At 40.2% G+C, this 18,772-nt stretch overlaps 1 long non-coding RNA gene across 1 annotated transcript; it reads right to left on the bottom strand.

Moving 5' to 3' along the window:
• Positions 1 to 12,863: 12,863 nt before the first annotated feature.
• Positions 12,864 to 16,767, bottom strand: LOC135415269 (uncharacterized). The gene is made up of 3 exons (XR_010431037.1): positions 16,614 to 16,767; positions 15,805 to 15,860; positions 12,864 to 13,008 (listed from the first exon to the last, which is right to left on the bottom strand). It is a non-coding gene; the product is annotated as an uncharacterized LOC135415269 (long non-coding RNA).
• Between the last annotated feature and the right edge of the window lie 2,005 nt (positions 16,768 to 18,772).

Below are 18,772 nucleotides of genomic sequence, written 5' to 3'. Positions count from 1 at the left end.
AAAGAAAATCTTTTTTTTATTCCTGAAGACAGACCTTCTTTACCTTTACCAGGCTACCAGCACAAAGTCCAACAAAGGAGAGAAGACATGACACCTACATTTGTTTCGGTTCAGAGCAGTCACGCAGTTTTGAGTTAAATTCCCAGGTCATGCCCATTTGCTGGGTATTAGTTTGATTCTCAGAGTTATTTCACTACACATGGACTAAATTCCTTAGGAGGAAACTGAACATTGTTCCAGATGTGCACCAAATGTCCTCCAGCTTCTACCAGGGACGCAGGGCCTGGAGGAGATCAGCCCTGCCGACAGCTTCAAATGACATGGATCCTGGGGACTTCCATTAGAGGGGACCAGACCAAATCCAGTCCAATTCCTGCCTCAAAACACACCTAGTGCTGATAATGCAGCATCAATACCATCCATTTTGGCTTGCTCTCTGCTTCTATTGCACCTAAGGGCTTTCCAGTGTCAACAGGCAGACTGGACAGTCTGACAGACACCAGAACTCAGTTGCCACAAGAGCTAAACAATATGCACTGACAGGTGTCTTCTGAGTCTCCTGCACAGAGAGGAATATAATAATGTTCCTGGCTTCTAGTAAGTTCTGCACCCAATATTAAGTAGAAATTTACATTTTTAATTTTAAAGTTTTTTTTTTTTAATGAAGATCTTTGTCCTTGGTGCAATCCCTGGTTATTATCACCATATGTGACCTTCCCTTCAAGCAATTAGGTTTTTTATTAGTTAGGAAACAGCATTTGATCAGCGCAGCTTATGAAAGAGCATTTGCATATTGTGCCCTGTGTTCTCTAGTTTTATTGAGACCATCTAAAGACCTCTTCTCTAGCCCACCAGATATTGCTCATCCATTCCATTGGTTTTGCACAGCAAGAGGGGCCTCAGCCACTGACTGATTTGGCAGAGGAAAAATCATCACTGACTGACTCATCCACTCAGAGAACTGAGCTGCTTTCTGCGTAGAATTTTAAGATGTTCTCCCTTCTTAGAAGTCAAAATTTTATACAGCACAGCACCAACATGCCGGAGACTTTTCATCTCAGCATCAAGACTGTAAGAGAAGGGGGTTAATTGCCTTGATTAGAGAAACACTCTTTGAGTTCTAAGGACATATATTACTGATGGAGAAAGACTATTTACAAGAGCATGAAGTGATAGGACAAGGACTAATGGGTTCAAACTGAAAGAGGGGAAAGGTAGGTTAGATCTACAGAAGAAATTACTGTTAGAGTGGTGAGGCCCTGGCACAGGTTGCCCAGAGAAGCTGTGCATGACCCATCCCTGGAAATATTCAAGGACAGGTTGGATGGGGCTCTGAGCAACCTGGAATAGTGAAAGGTGGCCCTGCCCATGGTAGGGAGTTTAGAACTGGATGATCTTTAAGGTTGCTTCCACCCCAAACCATTCTATGATATTACTGACAATCGTAGACTTCTGTCCTTGTTTACAAAATGATGTTATTAGAAAACAACAACAAACCCTGTATGTTTTTCACATATAACACAGTACCTACCTAACATTCTAGGACTAATTTACTGCACTCAGTGTTGCTAATTTGGAGTAGGGATAGATGTTTACAAATCCAGAAAAAATACACAGTATTTTTGATTCCATCATTAGTTTTGTGACTTTAGTATTCAATAAGCTAGCCAAGAAATTCTAAGCAGAAACACAGGTTCCCTTTAAATGTCACCATGCTTTCACTGGTAATATCTCAAATAAGTTTCATCAAGAACCATAAACTATAAAATCATGTTCTACTTCTACACACCCCAAGGCCTCTAGTCCTCCTCTTGGATTCGTCTGCCAAGGCTTGGAATTTCTCACAGAAAGTCAGCCTTTGAAATAAGCCACATCTCAAGTATTTCTTGATTTTTTGGCATCAAGGGCCATCTCTCTTGGTATTGTATCAGATTTTGCCAGGGGACATTTGACTATCCAATCTGTATATTAAGATCCGTATTTGATCTCGATTGAAAGTGTGTCTACACTTCCTAATATCACTCTAAAAAAATTCACATAGTTGCAGGTTTGTAAGCTGTCAAGGAATTCAAAATGAGATTTGCCCAGTTACCAAGATGATTTCTGCCTGTCAGCCTTTTAAACATAAAGGCTTTTAAGATAAAAATAGACTGAAATTATTCAACATAATAACAATATACATTAACAGATGATAAAACATGATTTTGTCTGAGGTTTCTCCTCCATGCAAGTTTGTTTCAACAACTTTTAAAAAGAAAAACCTAGCCAGTTTAACATCCTGATGCTTCTTCTTGGGGACACACTGACACAGAACAGTCACCTAAGACAGTTTATCATTTGGCTTATGCATGCTGGAAGGTACTGTGGCATTAGCAAAGCATGAAACCACACAAAGCAAAGCAGACTGTACATCAGAATCTCTCCTGTTGCTTGGTTTTGGCCACAGTTGTGCTTTATGTCTTCTGCAAGAGAAGTAAATCTGCCATGCTCTTCAACTGGGGCTATTTACTGTGGCAGCAATACATTTTGAGCATAGGCCTGATTCTACATCTCTTCTCAGTGTTTTTCTACCTCATTAATGAAAGACCATGGGATCTCTCTATTGAGTATAATTATAGATGCAATTCATATACATAGATACTAAATGCAACTGATAAAATGTTTAAACTGCTTAAGAAACTGGTAGTTTTGAGGATCAAGGCTTTTGGGGTTATAATTTTATTTTAACTTTGACAAACTCAGTCCTTCCAGTACAGTTCACTGTCCTGACCAGTACAACTCTGGTGCTCAGAAGCACCATGAAAGTTAATACAAGCTGAAGATCTTGCATCATTTTTTCCCCCCCCATCAGTAGCATTCCAGTCCACATTTTCAGGTATAAATTTTGGTCCCAAAATTAAATTTGGTCCCAATACTAGTTGACTCACAAGGAAAAATACGGCTCTTAATTACATAATGAAAAATTAAATAACTCAAGATTCCTCCCTTTTTTGTTGTTTCCCATAGTCACATCTTACTTACTGGACTTTTTCAGTGGAATGTATCCTGCTGTGGAATATGAACTACATAGTGACCCCTTGTTCTCCTTCCATTCAACACAGGGTGCAGAAATTATTGACATATTCATAATCGTATTGAGCTCTGTTAGTAGTAGCAAAACTGGAAATTCATTTAGTGGTATGGGATTCTTCTCTATGTGGGACAAAAAGAACTCTGCATTGCTGGAAACCTTGATTTAAATATTTAAAACAAATAGTTTTGTGTTGATTTTAAGGTTAGCAAGAACAGTTGCCATCAGCTAAAAACGTTCTTAATAGATCACAAAGTATATTTTGTCAAACCACAAGATAGGTTTGACAATGCTTAGCAGTATCTTGGATTTAGTCAGACCTTATATCATTATGCAGAACAACTGTAGTCAAAGGCATTGAAGACCACACTGTAAATTCTTGTCCAACAATTCACCTTGGCAATACTTGTTTTGGTAAACTTCCAAACTGCTCATATTGACTTTGCAAATTTAAGTAAGAGGGGTCGAGAGTTCATAATTCAGTCCAGAGAGTTTGCTTAGCAGCTGGGGGTGAAACGTGGCTTTAGAGCTGGATACCTCACAGTCACTGGAAAGGTTCCTTCCATTGTCAAAGGGAGCTGGCACGGGCTGGCATGGCACAGTCTGGTGATCAGTAGTGTATGGAGCTGTCCCACTGCAGGGCTGTCCCAGGAGGAAGGTCCTATACCTTTCAAAGTGGTTCTGGGAACAAAATCATTTGCTACTTCTACATGAAGGGTTATGCACACTCTTTTAACTTGGGAGGAGGGAGGCATGCTGTTTTTTAAAGTACAGATTGCTTTTTTTTTAATTTTACTGTCTAAAAAGTAACAGATTTATCTTAAAAACTAACAGAGATTTAAAAAGAAACAACGAAACAAACCATGTATGAGACAGCATCAAGAAAAAGCCTGTGCAGACAAACTTTCTCTTTGAAAAAGCTGTCAATTAAATCAACCATCTGACTTGGGTGCAGTGAATTAGTGGTCTCAGTCAAGCACTTGAAAACAAAGCCACCAGCACAATGGGCTGGATTCTGCCCCAGTAAAGTCAGCTGGAGACTCCTCTGTGATTAAATGGGAGCAGGAGGAGACCTAACTGGACACATTTAAGATGCTTTCTAGCAACTGGCATAAAAAAAGGCAAATAATTAGTAGGATACAGAGACTTCTGTGCCTGCCCGACAACCCAGCAGCTTTGAGCAGCAGACCCTTCCCACCCTGGTTATCTGAGCACTGTCCTACTGGCAGAAAAGAGCCCTTGAAGGTGGCATCACTTTGCTCATGACAGAGATCCGTTCCAATTCTGTCCCACCGCACACAGGAAGAAACCAAAGCGTAGCCAAAGCTAAAGGTGAGGAAGACAACTGAGCTGGGTCCTACCATCAGGTTCCAGAGGGGCAGATTCATATTGCCAGGGGCCTTTACAGAAAGTTCAAAGAACAAGCACCAAATGTGTGAGATCCTTGTGGGTCAATGAAGACAAACATCTTAAGTCATAAACAGAAGTGTCAACCACCTTACACATTAATGGTGTTGGTTGTTAAATGTGAACTCAAAGTATTTAGCAGGGCTATGACGTATTTTCACCTGTCATTTACCTCTGCAGCACTTGGTTCACTACCATTTTTAATGCAGAAATTTTCTTTCTGAGCAATCCAACCAGAGATGCTCATAGCATTAAAGGAAGCATTTACAGAAGTTTTTCTCAGTCTCACCATGATTCTCTAGTACTTATACACACCTGTGAACACTGCTCATTCAATGTAAGGTATGGGTTTAAGACTAGAAAGAGGTTATATTTATGATAGGTTGCCTATATCATCACCAGATGAGGATGCTTATCAAGCAAGTACTGCAACATCCAAAATTCCCAAGTGGACATATTCATGCCAGTTACAGTTGAGGTCAGGGTCTGGAAATGCAGAGATATGTGAAAAACAATAGAGGAAAGAAAATTTTAAGAGAGGTTTGCTGTGAAAGAAGTCTGATAACATAGCTCTAAGTTTTAAATGCAAACCCAACTCAAGTCTTTTTCTTCTTGAAAAAAATTTCCCCAATAATCAGTAGATCAACTAGTCATTTAGAGTAGTCTGACAGTGAAATCAGATTTCCTCTTAGTTTTGCCAATATTTAATTTGCCTCATTTTGAGCTAAGTCAGTCCCTTCTCACCCTATGCTGAAGGAAAGCTGTGGAGAAAGACATTAACCCACCTCCAAGCATAAATAAACAACCAATCTGAGTTCCTCCTCAGATGGGTCTAAATAAAGGGTGTTATGATGTTACAAGATGCTGCTGTGTGAGCCAGGAAAAACCTGAAACAGTAAAGAAGGAGACGTACCCTCCGTTACACAAGCAGGCAAGCAAATGGAAACTTCCTGGTGCTAAATCTTTCCCCAGTGAAACTCTAAGAGCAAGCCCAGTCTCATAACTAGTGCCAGTCCTGGGGCCAGGTGCTTAGACAAGGCTCCTGTTGTCCTGGTAAAGTCAAAGCCAGCTTTATAAATTTGGTGTATAATGTATTGAGCTAGTTCTCATCTGACCAGAGTCCTACCTCATCACACAGCCCATGATGCAGTCTCACCTTTCCTAGAAGACTGTTTCCAAAGTGAACTGTCAAGTTATTCTACGGGAAGAATCTGCCTGGTGAGCTAAGTGTGAAGTGGGGAGAAAACAAAGTTTTAAGCAGCTAGAACACATTTCTGTTTCGCTTTCTTGTTTGCAGTAGATTTGTTTCACCCAGTTTGATCTCAGAACTTCAGACAAGTATCAGTCACTGTACCTGGAAAACCAACGGAGACATCAATTTTTTTTTGTCTTGCACAATTTGTGGGAAGATGGAGAAGGGAGTAACTCTCTTCCCTCGGGAGTTGCACAAACAGCTCAGGTGAATACTGCGTGGTGCCACGAGTCCACAGTGGCAGGAGGCCAACATGAATTAATCAGGAGTCTCATAAGCAATAATATAACATCAACTCTTCTCACTTCCTTGCTCAACTGCTGCTCAGCTCCTTTAAAATGCCATTCAAAAAGCATGTACCATCTATCAGGGCATAGGATTTGCAGACTCTTTTGTGTTTCTCTTCTTCAGAAACACCCATCTTACGTAAATCAAGCAGAACCAGACCATAAAGCTTCCACTGAACAAGGTACAGTCCTCATTAATATTTTGTACTTCAGCATTATCTGCTGCAGAGAATTGCAAAAACATGTAAAATTGTATTTTTTTTTAATTTAAAGAGCATAAAAACAGATTTTTTTTTACTGCCTTCAAGATCTTCTTCCTTATAGCCCAAGGATGATTATGTTGGTTTATGCCTTACATTTGTGGAGATAAAAACAGAGACAGAAAAGGAGTGATGGTCAAGCAAACCCAACGTTCTAAATCTCTCTATGAGGTCCGTAGGCTTTGAAAGAACAGGGAGGGGAAAACGTTCATTGACTCTGAGCCAAGTGTAAGCATTATAATACAAGTTTTCATGAAGCTTCCTGACATCTCCAAAATAAAAATAAAAAATCAGGGCATATTTAAAAGCTTCATCAGGCAAAATGGCAGTTATGTCTGAAGCTACACCAAAAGGAATTGATGTGCAGTTTCAGTGGATTGGTCAGTACAACCACAGATTTATTAAGTCAGAAGGCTTAGCAGGATTGCCTCACCACATTAAACAAACATCAAACAGGATGAATTTAGGTAGCATACCCACCTGCCAGACTAACCCAGGATCTACGAGACTGATGAATTTGGCACCATTTCACCTTGATTATTTGCATTACGATGCTTATCCAGAAAATCAGCTGAGAGAGAACGTTGCTTTTGACGGTGGAAGTTGCACAATACTTGTGGCATGAGGATGGTTATTTCCACATCACGTTTTGCAAAAGAAACCTTGATCTCTTCCAGGCTTCTCAGTGTAGTTCTCCTGATGCTCCAACACGTGCCAAGAGAACATGCTTGAAACCCAAGTTTCTGGATTTGCTATCTGTAGACTCTCACATAATAATACCCAGTACACCCCAGATGTTTGCTTATTTGATCACCTCCTGCTAAGGAAGTAGCAAGCACCCCTCCCCATCACCACTTCTCCAGCATACTCATACATTCAGTGGCAGAAACCCCAAAACTGTTTGGGCTTTAGAGCTGCCCATAATAAATTCAGATGCAGAGCATCAAACTTTTCTTTCTTCTCATTATATATAGAGCAGAGTCACTCACAGAAATGAAGTCTAGATCCATGTGTATCTCACAAACAGTATAAATTTCAGGAATTTTTCGACTCTCAGTCTTTGCATAAGATGTTCTCAGAGAAAGGAGCCATTTCTCAAAATTGTGGAAGCGTAGATTTCATCAGATAAAATGGTTTTCCCATTCAACATGCAGAAAAGGCCTGAAGTAAAAAAACAAAAGCTTAAGAAAGAGCATAAATAAAATTAACAGGAATTCCTCTAGGCTGAATGTTAGAATAGAGCCAAAACTATTGAAATGTCCGGAACCCAGACAGCGCCTAACTAGTTCACAAGTTCATTCAGGGTAGGGAAAGGGGGAAATGTGGTCAGACGCTTCTGTCATTTTGAAGAATTTCTGTGAGACTTTGACAAACAAGATGAATGTTCTCATTCAAATGCACCACCAGTTATTTAACTTACTTCCCCTGAATGTCTGGACTTCAACTGCCTGAAAGACTGAAATATTTTGTCCCACAAGCATTTCTGGTGTATTGATTTATTGGTATTCTGTGCTGAGCCCTCCTCAAAAAAAAAGATTCCTGTTCTGAGCATCCATATCTATAAGCAAAACAGGCTGTCAGAGCATGCTTTCTTCAGAGCCCTTACCATCAGGTACTTCTCCAATGCCAGCAGGCTGGTTTACATTGTTCATAAGGGTGTTGATACTCTTTGAGGAAGTTCTGAACTGTGGCCATTGCTGAACAGCAACCTGAGGAAAATGTCCACTAGGCTGTCTCTCTTCTTTTAGCTTGTAAAATTTAAGACATCTAAAAAGAACCTGAGTGTTTTCCTAACATTAACATGTCATTGACCATCTTTTACTGGCATGAAGACAGTGAAATACAGAAAGAAATAAGCTATATTTCCATAACTTCTAATAAATTAGGTCTCATTACGATAACACTGAGAACTTCCTAACTTTTCAGGGATATAAAATGTTTATATTCTATTCTAGTACCAGTTTTACTAATATAAGGTTTTGACAAATGGCAATTCATGTCCATTTTGCAACACATCCTTCTCTTGGGAAGGACTGTCCTGCACGGGTTTAGATTCAGGGCTCGGTTTTAAGTATCAGTCACATCCTCAGATGAGTGAATTCACTTGGAAATACAGTGACAGAAAAAGTTATACCATTAATCCCCAACGCACTTCTGCAGAGAGTATTACACAGTCAGTGATGGGACAGGCTCCCTGGCTTACCATAGCCATGAAGTTGGGCTTGGCACTGCACGGCACACCCTCTGTTTTTAATCTCCACAGGGGAAAGCCAACACCAGCTTTCACATGGGCTTAGTGTTGTGAGACTTCTCTTTTTATAAATGCCCAGAGTCACTCCAGGGTTGGTGCTAAATAAAGCAGGCAGCAAAAACATAAACTACTGGCTGATGTTTTGTTTTGCTGCATATAGCCACCAGGAAAAGTGAAATATTTAAGAATCCCCAGAGTACAAGTGGAAAAGAGTCTGCAGTATAGCTCTGTCTTATTTTGACTATGCAATAAAAAGAAACATTAACCATCCTCAGAGAGCACTTCAGCACTCCTCAGCCAGTAGCTGTGTGACCTGGCATCAATGTCATCTCTGAATATGTTACGATGTTCATAATTTTCCAGGGAACTGAGAGTACAGGAAAAGCTCAGCTGACGTATCCTTCCATTTGCTGAGGAAAGCCACAGGTTTTACGTATTTGCTACAACTCCTGCCTGAATTTGGAAAGAAACACTGCAGTCAAACATTTTCTAGCTTCAATTGTAATGATAATGGATTGGGTATAAGAAATTACCCTCCTTTCCATGTCACATGTTAGCTACAGCAAACCTGGAGCTCCAGCTTGTCGTGCTGTTTCCAAATAGCAGCTCATCTTCCAGTTCTAGTGGTCTCCTTGCACTCTGGTTTCATTACTTCACATTTCCTCTCCAACAGACAGCAGGTCAAACTCTCCTCTCATTTCCACTCACATTAGTCTGCAGTTACTTCATAGATCTCCTTGACGTTCTGACTGGCTCCTACCACGTTGACCAAGACAAAAAAGTCCCCTCCTATAAACTACATGGAAACATAAGTTACAGAGAAACAGAGCATTAATTCCAGGTTCTGCTGAGGTCAGTGAGAGTTCTGTCACTGGTTTCAACAAAGACACAGTTTGCTCCCCCAGTACTGAATAAGCCCAGTGAAGTCAGTATATATCCATTTGGCAGGAGAACAAACCAATTTCTACTTCCAGCTACTGCTACACAAACCCTTTTATTTCAATGTTATCACTCCCTAATTCATTCTCAGGAGGTCTCCTACAAGAGATTTTTTAGAAAGCTGTGCTTAGTGATACCTTGTGTTCATAACTAGAAGACAATAATATTTCAGCACCAGATTTACCTACTGTATTTGATGTGAGGAAGGAAAAAGCATTTTAAATAGCCATCCTCTCACCTCCTCTTTTCAGATGTAAGTTCTTGCAAATCTAAATAGAAACAGTAATGTATTTAACATACTTCTGTGTTGTATCATTTAAGGCAATGCTGTCAGCAGAATAACATGAGATCTTTATGCCAAAAAATGGGAACTAAAAAAGCTTTAGTGGTATTATATTAATAGTTCAGCAGTTTCTATGTAGAAGATGATATTATCCACAAAGAGTCATTTAATGGAGAAATTTACTCTCTTTCCTGATCAAACCTCCCAAAATTACTAGTTTTAAGTTCCCTACAATATTCAGTCCCCAGTCTGAAGCAAGAAATCCATCTGGGCTCTGAAGTTTAACATCATTAGCTGTTCTAATAAAACAGTGCTGGGAAAAAAATACTAATGGGTAAAATCATTTGGCTAAAAGTAGTCGCTAATTGATTATCCTGTTTCTCTAGAACAGCTCTTGTTCTGTTTGACTGCTGATCTTTTCCTGAAAGGAAATGAACCTTGAAGGAACACTGCAAATTTAACTGTGCCATTTAGTCACTCCTGGCAAAATCTTAATGGCAAATTGCTACTTATACTGAGTTCCCAGTATTAGGAGGTGCCCAGAGCACAGTTTTAAGTGATCTGTTAGCTACACAAATATCTATTTGAATGCAAATTTAGGGGCACTAGAACAACAAAACATTTTTTCTTTTTTATTGTATTGGTGTCACCAGTTACACTGTGATCTGCAACATGCTCCTAAGACCATGATCAGCATAACTAGAGCTCCCTCCTTGACATCACATGCAACACTGAATGCACTTATTTTAAAGAAAGGTAGACTGATTTCTGCAGTGAGGACAAAACAGATACACTGAGAAGTGGAAAACTGAGTCATCTACTGCATTTGAGGAGCAGTTCAATCTACTCTGTGAAAAATCTGAATTTGAATCTCTCTAGGCTGAAGATATCAAGCCCTGACTTAAGCTTAAGTAGTTCATACAAGCATATTAACTTTAATTCTGTGTATCGAGGAGTGGATATTGAATTCAAAGATGCAATGTTAAGTAAACTCTGTTCCAAGCATAAGGAGGCACACACCTATTGGAAAGGTCCAGTAGGTTTTGGTCTTTTCAGTGAGGGGAAATATCAAGTAAAGAGAATAAAGACTTTATTTGAAATCTCCTTATGGAGAAAATGCAAGTTGTATGTGTATTCAGTCGAATTTTATCAAAATCCATATGTTTATGTGTTGAAGGGGAATTCTGAGGAGAAAAGAAAACATTGTAATGTTAGAAAGCAACTGTAAAATTATTAGATCAATACGCTGTCAAAGTTGATTCAGTCAAAAAAAAAACCAGTTCACTGCATGCTACAGTAATTCTGCAGACAAAAGGACAAGATTTGAATTGTAGTTTAGTGCTTTTCTGAGAAAAAAAAATGCTGTTTCAGCTTGTATTTGATGATGATTAATACCTACCATATATTTGGCAGACTAATCTCGATCATTTTGTCTCCAACAGCTCACAATCACCTCCCTCAGGGATGTGTGTGTCAGCACATTGCCTAATGATAAACTGATAGCTGGATCTGCTGTTAAATAAGATCTGCAACATGACGAAGTGTCCACTTTTTATGTTTATGCATCTGTAAGGGTTACAGGGGGCAGATCTCCAAGTAAGTTCAGAAAAAGGAGGAGCTAAAAAACGCTGTGTGATGGGTAGAAATAAAATGGACACATAGTAGTGAATAATGGAATTAAGGAATGTGGGAGATTTGTCTTCATAAGCTGGTCCTTCCAAGAACTGGAGTGGGAAGGGGGTGGAGATCAGTGAGGACATCGGAAAATTCAACTTCCAAATGTTCTTGGACGCTTCTCAAGGGAAATAGGGAGCTGCAAATAGATGTGAGGACAAATGGCCGCAAGTCTACAAGAATTTTTTTCCCCCTCAGGAAATGATGGAACATTATTTTTGGGCAGCAAGCCAGCAGAACAGTTCTTACCACAGCTAGTTCGAATCAGCTTAGCTATAGGGTTGAGTGTAAATGCAGATATCAGAAAAAAAAGAGAAAAAAAAAAAAGATACCACAGTTGACAATTGCAAGTCAGTGTCTTTTCCTTAATATCCAGTGTTGATACTATGAGTGGAAATTCATTTATGATACGCATTTAATCTTATCAGCAATTAACATTTCTGTTTTGAGTGTCCTGAGTTGATGCACCACAACAGGGCAGAAGGAGGCCAAGTACACCCAAACAAAGAACTGCTGAGAGGACACTACAGGGGAACCTCTTTTTTTTCTGGGGAATCTGCATGAGTGGGTGCTTCTCTGAAATGCCACAAGATGGTGAAGTTCAGGATCCTGTAAGGAGGAAACAAGGCAAAAAGCAGGACTTTCAGAGAAGCACACTGTTTTCTTCCGGGGTCTGCCTGGGAGAATCCCATGGCAGACAGTCCTGGAGAGAAGGGAGAGCTGGGACTAACTCATCCAACTGCTCTTCTGTCCTGACAAGAGAACAGTCATGCACAGGTGGCCTGTATGGGTGAACAAGATGTTCCTGATGACTCCAGCATGAAAATAAAACATGCAAGAGGTAGAAGCAGGGACAGGTGACTCAGGAGAAATAAAGAGACTGTGTTTGAGTGTGAAGGGACGGGGTGAGGAAAGTCAGAGCCCCAAGCTGAACACGGGCCAGCAACGTGCCCTTGCAGCAAAGAAAGCCAACAATATCCTGGGTTACATTGGGAAGAGTGTTGACAACATGGTTGAGAGAAGTAATCCATGCCCTCCACTGAGCACTGGTGAGGCCACATCTGCAGTGGTGTGCCCAGTTCTGGACTTCTTGGTACAAGAGGGACACAGTTTTATTAACAGACTGAGTCCATCAAAGCCAATGAAAAAATTGGACCATAAAAAGGATGAGAGAACTGGAATTGGTCAGTCTGGAGGAAAAAAAATGTCTCAGGAGGATATTACCAATATGGGAGAATCCTACCCAATGGAAGATAGTAAATAAGACAGGTCTGACTCATACAGAAAATTCCATTTAAATATAAGAAAAAAGATTTTTACTATAAGAGAAGTCACACACTGGAACAGGTTGCCCAGAGAGGTTGTTGATTCTCTGTCCTTGAAGATACTCAAAACCCAACTGGAAACAGCCCTGAGCAACATGTTGTAGCTGATCTGGAACAGACGGGGTGGACTGAACGATCTCCAGAAGTGCCTTCCAACCTGAGCTATTCTGTGGTTCTGTAAATGTTCTTCTGTTCTGTGATTCTGTTGTAGGAACCAAAACATTTTTTTTTCAATTTTTAAATCCTTATTTACACAGGTACTGCAACACAGGGACTGCAAAAGAGATACAAATACAGATAAAATAAGCAGGAAATTATGTAGTAAATTAACCAGTTTCTTTAAAAAAAATGGAATGCATTTATATTTAATACTGAAATGAAGCAACACCAATCTCTGAAGCAAACTTACGTGATTTTCTACCACACAATGAAAGAGTAGAGTATTCGAAATTACCCAAACCAAAAAACTTTCAAATGTAATTTCTGGAGACTGGTCTAAAACAAATTCTGAAAATTTTAAAAAAAACCCAATTACTTCAGAGTGTATTATATACATTCTTCAGTTCTTTTTATTTGGCCTCTAAAAAATTACATTTCAGACATATAATTCTCTACTCTTTGAACTCTATGTGTCAGTGCTACCCGAGCAGACATACTGACTTTGACTGTTCTTCTGACACATTCCACACCACAGACAGTGCTACTGAATCCACGAGGAAGGCTCCAGTGCCATCGGATCTGGAAGTGGGCAGGTAGCCCCATATGGCTCGTGAATGAGACTCTTCAGGAAAGGCCAACCAAAGTGCAGGAATGGGAGCACAACAAGGAGTAGAGGGGTGCTGTCCGGGAGGAGCAGTTCCCAGCAAAGGCTGAACACACAATTGTGGCTACTCTGGTTTTCCTTTTCAGATTAATAGACTTGGCTGCTCTGATTGAGAAACATCGGTAATGAGTGAAGGAGGAATGGATTTTATCCTTGTTTAAAACACGAGGCGATTGAGATACCAAAAGGCCAGGTCACTTTTGCTCGAACATTTAAAAAAAGAAGTGACAGGAGCATTAGCAGAACCTACCGAGCCTGATTCAGTGCTTGAGTTACAGGAGAAAGGAGAATGAGCCATGTCTTGTACAAATGGGTATAAAGGGAGAGAGAGTTTAGAGGGGAATGGGGTATTTCCAATTGCACAGTGTTCATGCTCACGGGACAGCTTTGCAGATCCAAATGAATTTCAATGAAGGAGAGAAGCCAAAGAGTTGGAATAATGATGCACATCCTCTGGCACAAGAAAAATTCCATAGAAAGCGCTTGCTTCTAATGTTGCCTGATGAGAAGGGACAATCAGAGCATCACTCACCACACTGAGAACAGCCCCAAGGCACTAATCATCACTAGGAAAATCCAAGCTCTTGTCACCATCCACAAAGGCGTGGGGAGAGTTTGCAGAAAGATATTATGTAGCTAAACAAAACCTGGCCTGACGCAACATTAATCAACCACTGAATGTCATCACCAAAAGAAAAAAGAAAACCCGAAAAGAAAATGGGTCTCTTTGATTGTTTGGTTTGAGGGTATTCCTTTCTTCTTCCTTTTCTGTATTTATGGAGTAATTTTTCTTAGAACATCAGTTTTTCTTCCATTTTGCTTTCAAATCAGCGGGAAAAGATGTTTTTCTATTTGGCTACAATAATCCAGATCCTCCAGAGAAAAACACTGAAGCAAAACAAAATTGCCATCAGAAGAGAAACTCTATCTGATCTCCTTCCAAAGCACAACTCTTCAGATAAAATCTTAGTTCTCTATCCCATATGCACCAAAATTATATAAAGTGCTAGCTAGATACTATTTACCAAACTAATTTAGATACTATTTTTTTATAATTTACCAGTAATAAGTTTACTGTTTGGAAAACTACTCAATAAATGCATTTTAGCAGTTATTGCTTTCAGAAATAAAAGGTACTGATCCACCTACCTATAAAATGTAATATTAGGAAAGGGTTGGAGAGTTTGAAGTAATTTCTTTGTCCTGAAATGGCTTAGGAAGTTAAAAACACCAAAGCATTTCTTCAGAACAAACCCCAAGATGTTAAAGCTTCTCACAGGAACTTAGAGGATCTCATACTGGAATAGGTCTGGGTGGTTAGGACATTTGTCTAGATGGCAAGTTCTCCCATTTGAGGTTAAAGCAGGAATATCATTAAAAAAGTGACTGTGCCACAGTACTTTGGTGTTTCTCCCTCTTTCCAGAGCTGAGAGATGCCCAGGAATATAAATATATGAGTTACTGTGAAATAAATTATTTGAGCTTTCTAGAATCTCCTGGATAGTTTGCTTGGAGTCCTCTGAAACCAAAGAACTGTTTTGGCTCTTGGTTATCTATTTGTAAAAATGGATAAAGAGAGGGGGGAAAACAGTGAAAAACTATAGAAATTCCATTATTTTAGAAGCTATTCTAAAATATTCATTACTGTGGTATTTGTCTAAACCAGAAAAAGCGAAAAAGAAAAATACAAAAACCAACTGAGACCTCAGTGAAGGGCAAGAAGACAGTGGTAGAACTTGTAATGAAAATAAGGATTGCAGTATGGGTGGTTTAACCATGCATCTTCCATTACAGTTCATGGAAAATTCTATGGCACAATCTTTTAGCTTTCACTTAAAACCTTCATTACTGCATAATGCCTTACATGTAGTCATTCATATTTGCTACTTTATGCTTTGGAAAGTATCTAGCCCTAAGAAATGGCAAAGGTATTTCCATAGGCCCGAGACTGGACTTGGATGCTAAAACAATATTGGATTTCCATGTCAAGAAAAGCATTTAGAAGTCTATTTTTCTTAAAAGATAAATTTCTGCAAGTGCTGCCACTTGCAACCATCGTTTGTTCTTCCTCAGCTGCTGCAAGTTTTCTGCATGAAGCATACAGTGTGTTCAGGATTGCTCTGTTCAGCATTGCAATCTTATTTGCAGCAGTGCATTTCTTTAGAGAGTCTCAAACCCCTTTGCAAACCTGACCTACTTCTCTGTGATCTAAACCTTGGGTCAGTTCACTCACCAATGAATTCATGTCCAATAAGGGGTGACAGCCATTTATCAGCATCCTGGTAAGTTCTGCAAATCAAGAACAATCTTGTTTAGAACCTGACAAGAGCATCAGAGACAATACCATTATTCTTGTGAAAGACTATTTGTGCAGAGACACAAAGATTGCTATATCAAATTATATCAGCTTTTCAGGACTTCCAGTGTCATTTAGAACAGTGTTCTTGCCAGGCATAGAATTGAATACAGCAAAAGTTGTCATATTTTCTAAAGTACAATATCAAAGAAACTTCTAGTGAGCCTTCACTGAAACTGCAAATGACTGTTTTTGAGGACAGAAAACTATTCGACTGGAAATAAGAATAATACATCAGAATCAAATTTAAGAAGGCATTTTTCTTCAGTAAAGTGATACAAAAATAAGAGCAGGAGCATTTGTGTAAATCTGAACCCCAAGCAAAGACTTCAGATCCACCTAGAGAGCTTCCCAGGTGATTAATCTGGCAATAACATTTCCACTTTCACAAAAAGTGGCAAATACATGGGACTGAGTCAGGAACTAGGGGACCTGGTGCAGGTTGTGGGACAAACAAGCCCCTAGAGATATCCACACTGAAGAGAGGAGGGACTGACAACAGGTTAACAGATGCTGCCATGGGAGAAGGAAGTTTTGTCTCCTGGATTTCAGAACCAGCAGGTAAGGAAGTGGAACAAAAATCATTGCTTCTTCTCCAGATCGGATCTGCACTTCACCAAGAGAGGGAGAAGGTGGTGTTTTCCTCTACCTCAGATGAGTTTTCTCAAGGAAAATTCCAAACTCACCCCAAAAGCAGAGGGCTCAGTCTGCAACAACAGACAAGCTGCTTCTCAAGCCTCCGTGGATCAGCTCTCAGGCCCCTCTTCCGAACAATTTCATGGCAAGTTGCTGTGAGATTTGTGGAAAGCAAGGACAGCCTTGCTGAATGCCTCTTTCCTTTGTAACTTAAGCCAGAAGGGAGTACAAAGCTGATTATTAATTGCATGATGTGTTGAAACACATTTTTAAACCTCTTCCATAACTACCATTTGCAGACTCCTGGGGACAGAAAGTCCTCTGTTTTCCCACAGCAGGTCATATTTTAGGTGAAGGGGAGTTTCAAGGCTCTGAATGAGCCAGGCAAACAGTGAGATACTATGAGACTGTGCATATGCCTTATACCTGCTGTGTTTCTTTCCCTTCAGAAGAAGATGCATGTCTTTTCACATGCTGAGGAATTCTAAGGAGGATGAGAGAAGGGAAAGGCACAGCAGTTTATCACCCGAAGTCTTGTCCTTTCCCAGTGTTCAGGAGGAGGCTACAGACAAGCACTGCATTGATTCACCACAGTTTTTATGCACATCACTGTATTTTAGCCTTGGTTACAGTCATCAACACTGAGCAAAATGATTATGTTATTTATCAGAAAACCTTATTGTTGTTTTTACATGCACTCAGAGAACAGCAGCACAACCGAACACGTGCACTGGAACAGGCTTTCCTAACACCAGCATGAGATCAATTTGTGCCCTTAAAAAAAAGTTACCTTCCTTATCTTAGCTTGAATACCCTACAGCATTATGAATGATCTTAATTACACAGCTCCCTTTACACACAGGTTCATGAATATGAAATACTCTGATTAAAGTAGCGCTGAAGTTCCATACACATTCATCTCTGGAGGTAGCTCCATCTGAGTTAATGGACTTGCAACAAGGTTCAGTTCTGCCTGCTGTGCAGAAGCACTGCCTCTCATAATGCATACAACCAACAATTAGGTGATGAAGTGACATGGCAAAGAGAAGCTCCAGCCTTCTGGGGTGAAGCAGGGTGAGCGTCATGTTACGGCTACAAAATGCCATACATGAGCTGGCTTGAGGGGAAGCAGTCACACTGCAGCAAAATAACCCTGCTGTCACTGAGGCTGAAGTTACAGAATGTTTTTCATTCTGTGTTTCCTCCTTAAGCCACTGGATAATTATTGTGCACATCTCGCCAAAGCCAGCCATGACATTCCCAGTCACAGAGCGGAGCGTGCCAGGACCCCATCCAGCGCGGCAGGAGGACTCCTCTGCTGTGAGTCATCGCCTGCTCCTGGCTACATCTGCCACTTCCATTGTCCCAGAACAACCCTTCTGCCTGATGGCATCGTGCTGGCCCTGCCCAATGCTCCAGCAAGTGAGAAAGAACAGAGTGGATGTGACAGATCACAACCTGGGGCCAAAAGGTCCCAACGTGTTTTCAACACGGAAATAATTAATCTTTTAATAGGTGACAAGTGTAAGAACCGTCCTTCCGCCAGCAAGCTCCCAGGGAGCAGCTGTGGTGGGACAAACCAGGACTTGATGTGAGGTAGAGACAACTAAGGATTTCATGTAAAAAAGAAGGCAAAAGTCTGGCCTGTCATTTTTAGTGGCAGCAGCTTCACACTGAATGAGAGTCACAACGATCTTTTTTAGCCACAGCAACCAAACTAGGGTCACAAAGTCTCTGGTAGGATGACAAAAATGGCCTCACTGAGTATGGGGAGAAACAAGCTTAACTAGGAACACAGTATTCTTTTACTGAGTGACAGAGAGAGAGAGCAAAGACAAATGTCTGAAGATCAAGTGTTAGATCTTCCAGCAAATCAGGCAAGTTTGTTAAATGGATTGTTATGACTCTTGATTTTGGCACGAAATTTTATCTGATTTTTATAGTAAGCCAGAGACCTCCCAAGTGCAAAAGCTGAGCAAGAGATCAGATATGAAATGTTTTGGTTTTTTTCCCCAAACTAAGCTTCAACACCAATCAGTTTTATATGTTCTACTTTCAAGTGCCAAAAACTTTTAACACACCAGTAAGCCAGGGCTCCAACAGCAAGTTCGGCTCTGGGTATTGGGATGGGGAGTTTCTTGTGTGAAAAAGGAACTCCTGGATACTATGGAAGAATTTTATTACGGTACTCTTCATTTATGTCATTGAT

Source organism: Pseudopipra pipra, chromosome 5, assembly GCF_036250125.1.
Source record: "Pseudopipra pipra isolate bDixPip1 chromosome 5, bDixPip1.hap1, whole genome shotgun sequence".
NCBI classification, from domain to species: Eukaryota; Metazoa; Chordata; class Aves; order Passeriformes; family Pipridae; genus Pseudopipra; species Pseudopipra pipra.
The sequence above is the reverse complement of the archived record's forward strand: the minus strand, read 5'-3'. Positions and strand labels throughout refer to the sequence as shown.